A 14,411-nucleotide genomic window follows, 5' to 3' on the forward strand; every position below is an offset into this window, starting at 1 on the left:
AGCCTGATAGTCAGGCGACACTTCTCCTTTGGCTCGATCTCGAACACAAGTGTTTGCCGTCAAATATTGACATTCGCTCCAGACTTGGCGGACCATTGCTTCAGGAAACTGGCCATCAGGGCCAATCTCAACCACTTGCAAACTAAGATCATCATCCTTGGGTACTATCTGGCATCTCCCCAGCTGCCTCAACACTCTATACGGGGCGTAAGGCTGAATGCTTCTAAGCCCCATCAGAAGGAAATGTGGTCGGGCTGCCGGCATGTATACGATTTCATCAACGGGTAACCATCCCAGTGTCCACTCTATTTGGCTAGCAGTGAGGGACCGAAAATATGTTGTCCAACCTGTGACTCCTTCTGGCAATTCAACCCCTTTAATCCTCGTGTAAAACTCTTCTATGCATGTTTTGTCTGGAGACCCATAGCTCAAAAACTGAGGGCGATGACACAGATGCTCGATCATCCACATTTGTAACAATAGACTGCACCCTTCGAAGAAAGCTTCCCCGGCCTTGCAAGCTGTAAGAGCACGGAAGACGTCAGCCAATATCATAGGTGCCAGTGTACTTTTGGCTTGAGTAATTAATGTGCTGACGACCCCAGCTATTTTTATGTCAATGTTCCCATCCTTCCTTGGAAATACCAGAAGCCCCAGGAAAGCTACCATAAAGGCGAAACGTCGATGCTCTTCCCACTTTTGGCGGTTTCCTTTGCTACATATCTTACTTTCTGGGTTGTTGAACCCCCCGATATGGCCATATCGATGATATATGAAGCTCAGAGTACAAAAGCCACTTGCCAGATCTGTGTTATGGACGGTTCTGACTATCTTCAAAGAGTCTAGAAATCTGTGCACGGCTACAACTCTGGGGGCAACCAAGTATTTGTGCCTCAACGGAACCTCATCCTTTCCAATGTAGCCAGCTATTTCCTCTAATGTCGGGGTAAGCTCAAAGTCCGAAAAATGGAACACATTATGTGCTGGGTCCCAACATGTAACCAGTGCCCTAATAATATCTCCCCGAGGCACGATATCGAGCAAACCGGTAAGCCCTTTCAAGTGTTTCTTAACTGCATCTTGTCCTTCTCTGCCTAAATCGTTCCACCACAGACGTAACTCCAAAGGGATTTTATGCATGACTGAAAATAATTCATTTTGAGTCGTGCTCATCCTGCACATTTATTAAGGTGATTTTAATCACTTATTTTGACTTAAAAGAGAAAAATGGCACAATCTCTGTTCAGATTTCCAATTTAAACAAACAACCGGTATTGCGTATACGGCCTTTCAGCACTTCATAAAGAAGACTTTAAGGCTGTGCCTGCTAACCATCAAAAATGACTCGGGGTGGCTGTTCTTGCAAAAACAGCCTTCCGGCGCCCTTTTGGGGACATTCGGCTTATTTTAAACAAGAATGGCGGCACCCGACTTATTCATGATGAAATTAAAAATTTTGGCATTTTTTTTTGGCTATTTTTGAAAAAGGGGAGGTTGGACCCGATGAGGGTTGCCTACGTATCTCACATCCGGTGAGAATCAAACCAGCGTAGTTCGGGCAAATAAATCTAACTATTTTGAAAACAAGACTCTTTTTTTTTTGTTGGCAAATACACTATTTCTGAAAGCAAGACGTCTTTTTTTCTATATTTTCTATTCAGTGGTAAATAAAATAAACTAATTTGAGAAATAAAGCTCCTTTTTGTTTTTCTTTTCCATTGGCAAACAAAACAAACTAAAAAAAAACGTTTCTTCTTTTTTTTTCCACTGTCTCAAAAATCCGGCAGCATTTCGGCACTACTTGGCCATTGGTTTTTCTGATATAGGAAATTAACTCTCTACACTGTTATTTTCTCTTTTGTTTTCCAATTTTTCCCAGATATTCAAAGCCGGTCAGCATGCGAGTCCCAAACAGATAAATGCACTAGTAGGATGCATCAGGATGGTCCATTATACCGGGTACACCTGTCCTAGACGGACCCAACCCCTGTGTTGAGTCCCTAAGTCAAAATGCACGTGATGCAGATAAGCGTTCCTACTAGGGATCCGGCATGGGGTCAAGTTATTCTATGTTCAAAACCTGGGTATGTGTTCTAGACTGTGTACCCGAGCGGACAACTCGAGTCGAGGAGGGGGCTACGTACCGGGAACCAAAGGGCCATCCGGCTTAGTAACTTGTCCGGCCTCTTTCTTATTTCAGGGTATTGACACTAACAGAATAGGGAGTCTCAACCAGTAAGCACATCCCCGGAGGTGAGAAGAGAAGGGTTTCGGCACAGTTTATATACAGTTCAGATAATATCAAAGCGGTAAAAAGCAATATTTTGCACATTTAGCATGAAACATGTAGGAAAATCAGATAAAGCCAAATACAATATATATCTAAGCTCGAATTCTGAACCCTGAACCAAAGCTCTGGGTTCTCGTTCCCCAGCAAAATCGCCAGAGCTGTCACACCTCCTTTTTCTACACACCTACCCCGAAGGATAAATGTATATGGGAGTTTTTCCATTTAAAGTGACATATTCGAAATGGGATTATTTATTTGATTTTTAGAGTCGCCACTTGGGATAGGATTGACTTTTGCTGTCCCAAGTCACCAGTTTAACTTGAATCCCAAATCGAGGAAGATTTCGACTTCCCAGTTGGAGTCTGCGAACCAGAAATTCTGAATAAGGAATTCTGTTGACCCGAGGGAAGGTGTTAGGCACCCCCGGATCCCGTGGTTCTAGCACGGTCGCTTAAATTATTATAATTGGCTAAGAATCTGACTTTTAATACATGTTTTAACTTATGTGCCTTTTAGTAGTAAACCGTTTTTATTGTTATTTTTAATAAGAATTGCAACGTCGTGAAAATGCGTCTCGAACCACGTCGCACCAGTGCACCCGTAATTGTCAACACATTTCAACTTCGTTGAGATTTGGATTTGGGTCACATAAATGTGCACCCACATTTAGGAAAGTAATATTATTAAAATACGCGCCTGAAGCAACTACGCATTTATTATCTTTGGGGAAGACCGTGAAATTCGCTAAACGGTCTGCCCGAATTCTAAGTATTTTATATAACATTTATTGAGGGGCCCACGATGTATGCATTTTTATTTGGCGGGGCTCACCTCGTTTATTATTTAAAGGTCGATCCTAAAGAACCTACAATTTTCTTTTTATCTTTGTCTCTAAAATAAAGGAAGAAACCCTAATTAATCACCATTATTAAACGAACATTAATGAAATCAACCCGGGCACAAGCTATTAGCACAATGGGTTTTGAGGCCAGCCTTTGGAAAAGGCATTGGACCATCCATATGACTGGACCAGTAGAGATGCCTTTGGCACTTTGGGCTTACGATTGGCCTAACTAAAATCTAGGCTGAACCACTTCGACATCTCAAATCTCTGGCCAATTCGATGCCCAGCCTCAAAGGAGATTCAAATTCTGGAACGGAACCTCAAATTAATACGATGAAACATAAATTTATTGAATCACACTTATACAAATTTGAATCAATAAGCTAGCGGATGAGAGATATTAGATGATCATTATAATTTTTGGCGCTTTGAACGTCTGAAGGCTAAACACCTGGATTTGTTGAGATTCAGAACTCGATTTAGATTATCCCATATTAGTTACAAAACCGATCTGTGATTTCCAATTCGATTTAAGTTCCTAACATTTCAATAAAACAAAATCAAGCGATACATGATATTAAACGATTCTATACTAAAGCTACCACTAAATGAAACATCACAAATTCCAAGCGTTCCAACAGTCTCAATCAGTCCCAATCAGTCTAAATTATACAGATTATAACATGTTCTAATCATCCTAGTCTCAACTATCACTACTATGTTATAAATTTCAACAGCCATAACATTCGAACTAATATGGCTTCAAGCAGATTGACACTAAATTAACATGAGCACTATGACATTTCTTCAATAAACCAAACACATCGACTGATTCAGTCCAATCATACATCAATTGAAGCTGGAAAATACCTGGAATGTGAACAAAATGGGAAGAGAGAGGGAAGTCAGCAGCAATAGATGATAAACAACAATCAAACCAGCAAGTGGGAGTAATTTTGAACCAAAAAGCTTCACCAAAAAAACTCAGGAACACACTACAGAAGTACAACACCAACTGATGGCCCCGAAATGACTCGATTGAACCCCAAAAACCACTCGAAATAGACCAATATACTTCAGGAAAGCTTCAGCAATTAGAAGAGATGAAGATCACTGCCTAAAACTTGAAATTAACCTATAAAAGGCAATGTAACAGTATTTTTGGTTTTCTACTGCATTTCTGTTTCTTTATCTTTTCGACCCCCTTTTTTTTTTTTGAAGATTTGTAGTTTGGATTTCAAGTTCAGATCTGAAACTTATGGATAATGGAAGGGAATTTTTAGAGGCTCAAAAACTTGTGAATCAAGGCAAATGAATGCCTATTTATAGGTGAACTTAGGGTCCAATTTCAGATTTTCCCTTTACCCATTAGTCCCTATTTTAATTCTATTTTTACCCATTATTTTCTGACTTGTTACACAAGTAACTACACCTATTTTATNTGCATGGGTAGGAGGTTGGGGGTATGTCTGGGCATGATGGACGGAGAAATGGGGAGTAGGAGGTGGGTAGTAATGCTGTGGTGGGCCATATGGAGTATGTGGGTAAGCTTGGGGGTGAGGGCGAGGTTGGTGATAATATGGTGACGGACTCCTGGACCAGACCCTTGATTCCACTACTGCCACTTCTTCTTTCTTTTTCTTTCCCAATACTTCTCCGGTGCCGCTTTGAATAGCCTGCGTAGTTGCTTTGAGTGCTGAATAGCTCATAATCTTGTTAGACTTGAGACCCTCTTCCACCATACTTCCCATCTTCACGACCTCATTGAAAGTTTTCCCCACTGCGGACACCAGATGACCATAGTAGGTTCGGCTCCAAAGCCTGAAGGAATAATCAACCATCTCATTCTCTTTCATCGGAGGATCAACTCTTGCTGCCTGTTCTCTCCAACGGAAACCGTACTCTCTAAAGCTTTCTCCGAGCTTCTTCTCGATTTTGGTCAGTGACAGCCGGTCCGGGACAATTTCGAGATTGTATTGAAAATGACATGCAAATGCTTGAGCCAGGTCGTCCCAGGTGTACCACCGAGCAGGATCTTGTCGTGTGTACCACTCTAACGCTGCTCCACTTAAGCTTTGACCAAAGTAAGCCATTAATAGCTCATCGTTTCCCCCAGCTCCCCTCATCTTGCTGCAGAATCCCCTCAGATGGGCTACAGGATCACCCTGTCCATCATACAAATCAAACTTTGGTAACTTGAACCCTGCTGGCAGCTGGACATGGGGAAACAAGCACAAATCTTTGTAGGCCACACTGACTTGGCCACCCAATCCTTGCATGTTCCTGAAGGATTGCTCCAGGCTTTTTACTTTTCGAAACATCTCTTCCTGTTCCGGGTCCTTAAGCGGCTTATCAGTTTCCACCGGGAGCTCAAAGCGAGGAGTGTAGGAATATGGCTCAGGAGCTTTAAAGGTAGGCTCGGGAGGGTAGTACTGGCTGTCGTGAGTTGGAAACAATGGCTCACTGGAAGATCTCTGCAACGTGGCAGGTGGAGGCGCCACAAATACTGGAGCAATTGGTGGTGGAGGACATAGAATTTGTTTGGGTGGTGGTGTCTGAGAGGTGGTTCCGTAGTACTGCTGGTAAGTAGGGAAAGCGGGAGATGAGTTCACTGTGGGAGGATCTTGGGGTTGAGCTGGTGGTGGGAGGTAATTGGGGTTGGCAGGATAGACTGGTGGTGGATGTCCCTTCGACCAGGCCTGGTACATCTCGGCCATTTGTTGCTTTAGTTTATACATCTCCTCTCTCATTGTATTAACGTCCACTGCCTCCTCCTCTCTGGATGGGTCGACAATGCTTGCTTCTAAATCCTGATTGGTCATGTTTGACTTGTCTTTGGAGCGGGTGTTGTAAGGATGGGTTGCCAGAATGCCAGTCAGCTTAAACACCTGCCTGAACTCATCAACAACAACTTTGTTAGCGGTTAGGGCATTAACAAATAGATAACCGCACATTGATGGGTGGATGCACCTAAGCAGTCAAACGTTTCTATTATGTCTCTGTTCATTCACATGCGTCATCCCGGCTTTCCATTTCTTTTCTTGCCAATTAGTTCCCACTCTTATCTTTTCCTTTTCACTTTGTTTTGCTCTCCCTCTTTTGGTTCTCTTTCCTTTGGTTTTTCCCTTGTTTGTATCATTCCTTTCTGGTTTTCCCTTTTATTATTTAGAAACGGTCGAATCCTATGGAGATTGCCTACGTATCACGACCCTGCGTGAATCAGACCAAGCGTAGTTCGTGAAAAATAAATGCAAAGTAGGAGCATGATATTTTTGGCAATTTCAATTTTATTGATAGCAAACTTGTCTATTACAAAGACTCAGACTCTAAGAACTACCAACTCCATCATCCCTATTCTAATTCAAACAAAAATACAGACTCAATCCACTGACTCTGGTAAAAAGAAATACAAACCCAAATGACCTAACTCCAAAAAAAGAAATACAGACTCGGAAGACAGACTTTTTTTTTAGTAGAAGAAAGAGTGCAGACTCAAAGACAATTACGAATACATTAAAGCTCCTGGTGCCCGCGGGACATCATTCGGTCTCGCCGCGGGCCTATATGCAAGTTCCCCTTGAAGTCTGTCCAGGTCGTTCATTATCTGCTTCACAAATATCATCACTGATGCCAAAAAGGTGGTACGGGTCATGTTCTCGCACATTTGACATTTCCTAGTAATGGAATGAGCAACGGTTAAGATTCTCTCTCGGATTCTTCCTTTCTCTTGAAGCAACCGCCCTATCTGTTGGGCCCTAGCCTCCAAAGTCCGCTCAGCCGCCTGGCTTTGTTCCCGGAGTTGTTGCAAGTCCATTGCTAACTGTGCCAATGCCGTGTAACAATGTTCTTTTTCGACTTTGAATTCTTTTGCCTGTTTGATCATTCGGTTTTCTATGGCAATGACCTTTTTCTTTAATCCTGTGACCTTATTGTCATATTCTTCTTTTAACTGTTTAACCATGCGGGCCCGTACTTCTGCATTTTTAGCCAATTGCTTCCGGACCCCAGCTAATTCCTTTTCTGCTTTGTTGCGGTCAAAACTGTAGTCGTTCGCCTTTTGCCTTAGATTTGCTATAAGCTTTTCATCTTTGGCACTCCTGACAGGGTTATCGGCCTCTAACTTCATTTTTGGATTTGGGCTCGTAAGGCTTCATTTTCTTTGGCCAATTGTTTTTTCTCACCTTCATCAGCCGCGGCTTGCAAGCTATTTTCAAATCGGAGGTCTTGGACCTGTTTTTCCAATACTCCTATGCGGGCCCTATACTCATTTTCTTTAGTTAACCAAGCCCACTGTTCTCGTGATGATTCAACAAATTCCTGGATGTGAGGTCGTTTGGCCGGTCTTCTGAATGCAACGTCCCTTCTATACCAAGCCTGATAATCAGGCGACACTTCTCCTTTGTCTCGATCTCGAACACAAGTGTTTGCTGTCAAATATTGACATTCGCTCCAGACTTGGCGGACCATTGCCTCAGGAAACTGGCCATCAGGGCCAATCTCAACCACTTGCAAACTAAGATCATCATCCTTGGGTACTATCTGGCATCTCCCCAGCTGCCTCAACACTCGATACGGTGCGTAAGGCTGAATGCTTCTAAGCCCCATCAGAAGGAAATGTGGTCGGGCTGCCGGCATGTATACGATTTCATCAACGGGTAACCATCCCAGTGTCCACTCTATTTGGCTAGCAGTGAGGGACCGAAAATATGTTGTCCAACCTGTGACTCCTTCTGGCAATTCAATCCCTTTAATCCTCGTGTAAAACTCTTCTATGCATGTTTTGTCTGGAGACCCATAGCTCAAAAACTGAGGGCGATGACACAGATGCTCGATCATCCACATTTGTAACAATAGATTGCACCCTTCGAAGAAAGCTTCCCCGGCCTTGCAGGCTATAAGAGCACGGAAGATGTCGGCCAATATAATGGGTGCAAGTGTACTTTTGGCTTGAGTAATTAATGTGCTGACGACCCCAGCTATTTTTATGTCAATGTTCCCATCCTTCCTTGGAAATACCAGAAGTCCCAGGAAAGCTACCATAAAGGCGAAACGTCGATGCTCCTCCTACTTCTGGCGGTTTCCTTTGCTACATATCTTACTTTCTGGGTTGTTGAACCCCCCTGATATGGTCATATCGCTGATATATGAAGCTCAGAGTACAAAAGCCACTTGCCAGATCTGTGTTATAGACAGTTCTGACTATCTTTAAAGAATCTAGAAATCTGTGCATGGCTACAACTCTGGGGGCAACCAAGTATTTGTGCCTCAACGGAACCTCAGCTTTTCCAATGTAGCCAGCTATTTCCTCTAATGTTGGGGTAAGCTCAAAGTCCGAAAAATAGAACACATTATGTGCTGGGTCCCAACATGTAACCAGTGCTCTAATAATATCTCCCCGAGGCACAATATCGAGCAAACCGGTAAGCCCTTTCAAATGTTTCTTGACTGCATCTTGCCCTTCTCCGCCTAAATCGTTCCACCACAGACGTAACTCCAAAGGGATTTTATGCATGATTGAAAATAATTCATTTTGAGTCGTGCTCATCCTGCACATTTATTAAGGTGATTTTAATCACTCATTTTGACCTAAAAGAGAAAATGGCACCATCTCTGTTCAAATTTCCAATTTAAACAAACAGCCGGTATTGCGGATACGGCCTTTCAGCACTTCATAAGGAAGATTTTAAGGCTGTGCCTGCTAACCGTTAAAAATGACTTAGGGTGGCTGTTCTTGCAAAAACAGCCTTCCGGCGCCCTTTTGGGGACATTCGGCTTATTTTAAACAAGAATGGCGGCACCCGACTTATTCATGACAAAATTAAAAAATTTGGCATTTTTTGGCTATTATTGAAAAGGGTAGGTTGGACCCGATGAGGGTCGCCTACGTATCTCACATCCGGTGAGAATCAAAACAGCGTAGTTCGGGCAAATAAAGCTAACTATTTTTGAAAACAAGACCTTTTTTTTTGTTTTTTATTGGCAAATTCACTATTTCTGAAAGCAAGATTCTTTTTTATATTTTCTTTTTCAGTGGCAAATAAAATAAACTAATTTGAAGATAAAACTCTTTTTCTTTTGTTTTTCTCAAAAAATACGGCAGCATTTCGGCACTACTTGGACATTGGTTTTTTCTAATAAAGGAAATTAACTCTCTACACTGCTATTTTCTCTTTTGGTTTTTCCACTTTTCCAAATATTCAAAGCCGGTCAGCATGCGGGTCCCAAACAGATAAGTGCACAAGTAGGATGCAGCAGGATGGTCCATTATTCCGGGTACACCTGTCCTAGACGGACCCAACCCCTGTGTTGAGTCCCCTAAGTCATATGCACGTGATGCAAATAAGCGTTCCTACTAGGGATCCGGCATGAAGTCAAGTTATTCTAAGTTCAAAGCCTGGGTATAGGTTCTAGACTGTGTACCCGAGCGGACAACTCGAGTCGAGGAGGGGGCTACGTACCGGGAACCAAAAGGCCATCCGGCTTAGTAACTTGTCCGGCCTCTTTCTTATTTCAGGGTATTGACACTAACAGAATAGGGAGTCTCAACCAGTAAGCACATCCCCAGAGGTGAGAAGAGAAGGGTTTCGGCACAGTTTATATACAGTTCAGATAGTATCAAAGCGGTAAAAAGCAACATTTTGCACATTTAGCATGAAACATGTAGGAAAATCAGATAAAGCCAAATACAACAATATATCTAAGCTCGAATTCTGAACCCAGAACCAGAGATTCTGGGTTCGATCCCCAGCAGAGTCGCCAGAGCTGTTACACCTCCTTTTTCCTACACCTGTGAGGGTGTAAAGGAGTTTTTCCAATTAAAGGACAATCGGAACGGGATTTATTATTAATATTCAGAGTCGCCACTTGGGAGATTAATGGTGTCCCAAGTCACCGGTTGAATCCCGATCCGAGGAAATTATGACTCTGTTAACAGTCCGCGAACCAGAAATCCGAGTAAGGAATTCTGTTAACCCGGGAGAAGGTGTTAGGCATTCCCGGGTTCCGTGGTTCTAGCACGGTCGCTCAACTGTTGTATTTGATTTTATCTGATTTCAAAACATGTTCTAGCTTATGTGATTTTATTAGTCAACCGCTTTTATTTTTATTTTTAATAAGAATTGCAACGTCGTGATAATGCATCTCGAATCACGTCGCACCAGTGCACCCGTGATTGTTAACACATTTTGACTTCGTTGAGATTTGGATTTGGGTCACATAAATGTGCACCCGAATTTAGGAAAGTAATATTATTAAAATACGCGCCTAAAGCAACTACGCGTTATCATCTTTGGGGAAAACCGTGAAATTCGCTAAACGGCTCGTCCCGGAGTCTAAGTATTTTTATAGCATTTATTGAGGGCCCCGTAATTTGTGTATTTTATCCGGCGAGGCTCGTCTCATTTTATCTTTTTTTTTAAAAGGAAAAACTTAAAATGATTTGGGTCCAAAGAGGCCAAGCCGTATTGTCCGTGCACACTAGACAATATTTCCAATAGCTACGAATTGGGCCTGAGGGTGGCCCAAAGCAGACGAATTAAATCAGGCAACATAAGGAAGAACGGATGATCGAACCCCCGAGTCTGGCATTCCAACAAGTTGTTCAACAGTTTGCTTCCCAAATTATCCCAAATTATTTTATTCAAATGCACAAGATAGCAATTGTTTGATTTCTAATGGAGGATTAGACCACGTTATTTTAAACAATACTAAAGATGAGAGGCGAATTACTAAGTTACCTAATTGTTAGCGTGAACAATTTTGTGGACTTAGTCCGTGTTTCACTCATGTCTGATCACAGAACAATTACAGTAGGCTGTCCGTATTATCAACGTTACTAACTAGTTCCCTATACTAGCTACTGCAATAGTTAGAAATGTATATTCAACTTGGAATCACAATGGTCATGGACATAACATGCTAATATCAGAATCAACTGTAAATCTAAATCATTTCAGATTTATGTTTTTGTTGCTAACACAATACTAAACTAAAGCACATACATAGCTATGCTAGATTACTACTACATGATTTCAAATTTAACAGTCCAAAACAATTCACTTAAATGAATACGAGTCAGAGTTGAGCAGTAGTGACTTTATTCAGTCCAGTTATTACAAAACCAACAGAAATATGCCTAGCATCAGGGGACTAAATGTTCAAATACATAAATCAGGAAGAGAACTCAATCAAAGCATACGTTTCAATTCTTCATTCATTCATTCTGCACAGTTTCAACTTACAATTGCCAAGGTAATAGCTGTGTACCTGGAAATCAGAATATAACAGGAAGAAGAGGAAATGGAAGTCAGTTGAGGCAGTGATGAGTAGCAACCCAGATTCAAAGCAATTAAATCAATTTCAGCTCCAAAATGAACACAGCAAACCCAGGAACGAACGGCAACAGATTGAACACCAAAGGCACACGAAAACCAAACACGAATGGACCAAAATATACTCAAAACCAACCAGAACTCCTTGGACTCGAACCAAAGCAAATCTAAAGATATTCAGGCCATTTCTAGTCTTCTGTTGGCTGGGAATCTGATCTACAGCTAAAAATCTAACTTAAACTCTAAGAGGACTCCAATAGAACAGGATTTTTATAGAGTTTTTCTACTGTTTTTGTGTTGTTTTTTTTTTGAGTTTTGAATCTCCAATCTCAGATCTGTTGAGATTGCAGAGACTATTTTTTTGGGGGGAATTTGAGGGCTCCAAAAACTTCTTATACAAGGCAAATGAATGCCTATTTATAGGCAAACTTAGGGTCCAATTTCAGATTTTCACTTTACCCATTAGTCCCTATTTTAATTCTATTTTTACCCTTTATTTTCTGACTTATTACACAAGTAACTACACCTATTTTGTTGAAATCTGTACTACAACCCATTCTAGAAGGTTCTATACCCATTACAATTCCTGTTCTACCCTTACTTTACTTCAACAATTACCAAATCTGATTAAACTACCCTTTTCCCATGCCTAAACTACCCTTAGCATCCCCTGAAATTACTAACCAAATCCAGCAGTCCCCTAAACCTAATTAAGGATCAGCTACATCAAAACAAATAATGGGTTCCTATATTTCTAATCAGGAAAAACAAAACTAAACTAACAAAACAAACAGAAATTTAACTAACAAATTGTCATCTAATAAAAACAATTAGAGAACCTAATTCTAACAAGTTTAGATCATGAACAAATTATTATTATTACTAAAACTAATCAACTAACAGAAAGTTCTATTACTTAAGCTATCATTTAAACATTTAACAGAACCAAATCAATCAAGGATGATGAAGCAAAGAAAATTTAAAACTCCTAGAATTAACCAAATCAGAATTATGCACCATTGCCACTGAAACTAACCTAATTGCTACATTAAAAGTCAGAATTATCAAACCATGACTATACTATAGTTAAAAGGTATTGGGACTAACAAAGAAAAGAACAGGAGATTGATTAAAAGAAGAAAACAACCAACCAAGAAAACAATCGATGACTAAACCTAATTGTTGAAATTGGACTGAACACGAAAAAACACATGCATATAAAGACAAAAATTAAACAAAGAAAGGAAAACGTTGAAGAAAAACTTATCTAGGGTTCCGCCGGAAAACTTGAAATCGGTATTCGAACTGTTCCGGTCACATTTGAGCCAAGCGCCCATGGGGATCTGATAGGGGAAGACCAGGCGGTCTTATGGTGTTAATCCGGGCTCGATTGGGTTACTTTCGACTTTGACCGGAAAATTTTAATTCAATATTCGAGACACTCCGGACAGATTCGAGATAGAATACCATGGGGGTTGGATAAAGGAAGAAGAGAGGGTATCAGGGTGTTAATTTGGGGTGGTTTGGACGGAGTTGTGTCATGGCCGGAAAACTTAGATTGGATATTCGAGGAGGTGGGTTAGGATTCGAGGGCCATGGATGTGGGGGTTGGAAAGACGAGGTGAAGGAGAGTATGGTGTGAAATTTTGGGGGCCATCGGAGCATCGCCGCCGCCGGCGGCGATTTCCGGCCGGCGGCGCTAGGGCGGAGGACGGCGGAGATGGGAGGAGGACGGCGGGGCAACGCCGGCGTTACAGGGAGTACGAGGAATATGGGTTATGTTTTGGGTTTTTTGTATGATTTTCGGACAGTTTTATTTAAATTCGAGAATCAATCGTGGCCATTGGATTTGGGGGGATGGACGGTCATGATTAAACGACGTCAAAACGACGTCGTTTTGAGTATGGGGCAATTGGACCGGGCAGGGCGTTTGGGCCAGTGGTTTGGTCCGGTTTTGAGGGGTTTTTTTTGGGGTGGGCTAAACCATTTTTGGCCCAATTTGGGGATTTTATTGAGACCAATTTGTTTTCTTTGTATTTTCTTTATTTTGCTTTTGTATTTTATTTTTTGTATTTTTATATTTATTTATCTATTTTATAAAATGCTAAAACAAAACAAAGACCTGATTAAATTATTTAACTCCTAGAATTATTAAAACTCTATTTAAGATAAATGCAACAATTAACAATTAAAAGTGCAAAGAAACTATTTTTTTGCAATTTTCTTTAATTTTGTTCTAGAACTAACTAATACCTAGTTAATACTAAAATCATGAAATTAAATCCCCTAAATGCAAGTGCGTATTTTTTTGTATTTTCATATGAACTAACAGGCACAAATAAAATGCAGACAATTAACAGAAAATGACACAAAATTCACAAAAGTTGTAAAAATAAGGAAAAATCATTTTTTGTTTGATTTTTGGGAATAATTCATACATAGGGCAAAAATCACGTGCTCACACTCTTCATTAACAATATATAGATGTAGAAGAGAACAGACAGAAAAAATCAGATGCCAGAAGTATTTTAATCACGACTTTCAACTAAAATAATCGAAATGTTTTAATAAATTATTCATTTTTTGGTCATTTTTGAAGCTTAAATTACATATTTTTTTAAATTAAATATTGATTAAATCCTGTTTTTCTCTTGCAAAAAGCGAGAACCATTTTGCATAAATTCAATTTTTTGTAGTTGCCTTGTTTGTTAGAAAACAAAAGCGATTTTTATACAAATAGTCGGCCGAATTTAGTGTTTATTTTTTTTAGCAAGTATATCTAAATTATGTATTAATAATATACAATAATATATATATAATACATAGATTATGCACGTATTATATATTCACCAGTCGTATTTAGTTTAAGCCATTGGGTGGCGGGTTATTTAGGTTAATTCTTCAAAATAAAAAGAATAAGAAGCTAATTGGACTTGATTTGCCCGGG

Source organism: Nicotiana attenuata, unplaced genomic scaffold (genome assembly GCF_001879085.1).
Source record: "Nicotiana attenuata strain UT unplaced genomic scaffold, NIATTr2, whole genome shotgun sequence".
NCBI classification, from domain to species: Eukaryota; Viridiplantae; Streptophyta; class Magnoliopsida; order Solanales; family Solanaceae; genus Nicotiana; species Nicotiana attenuata.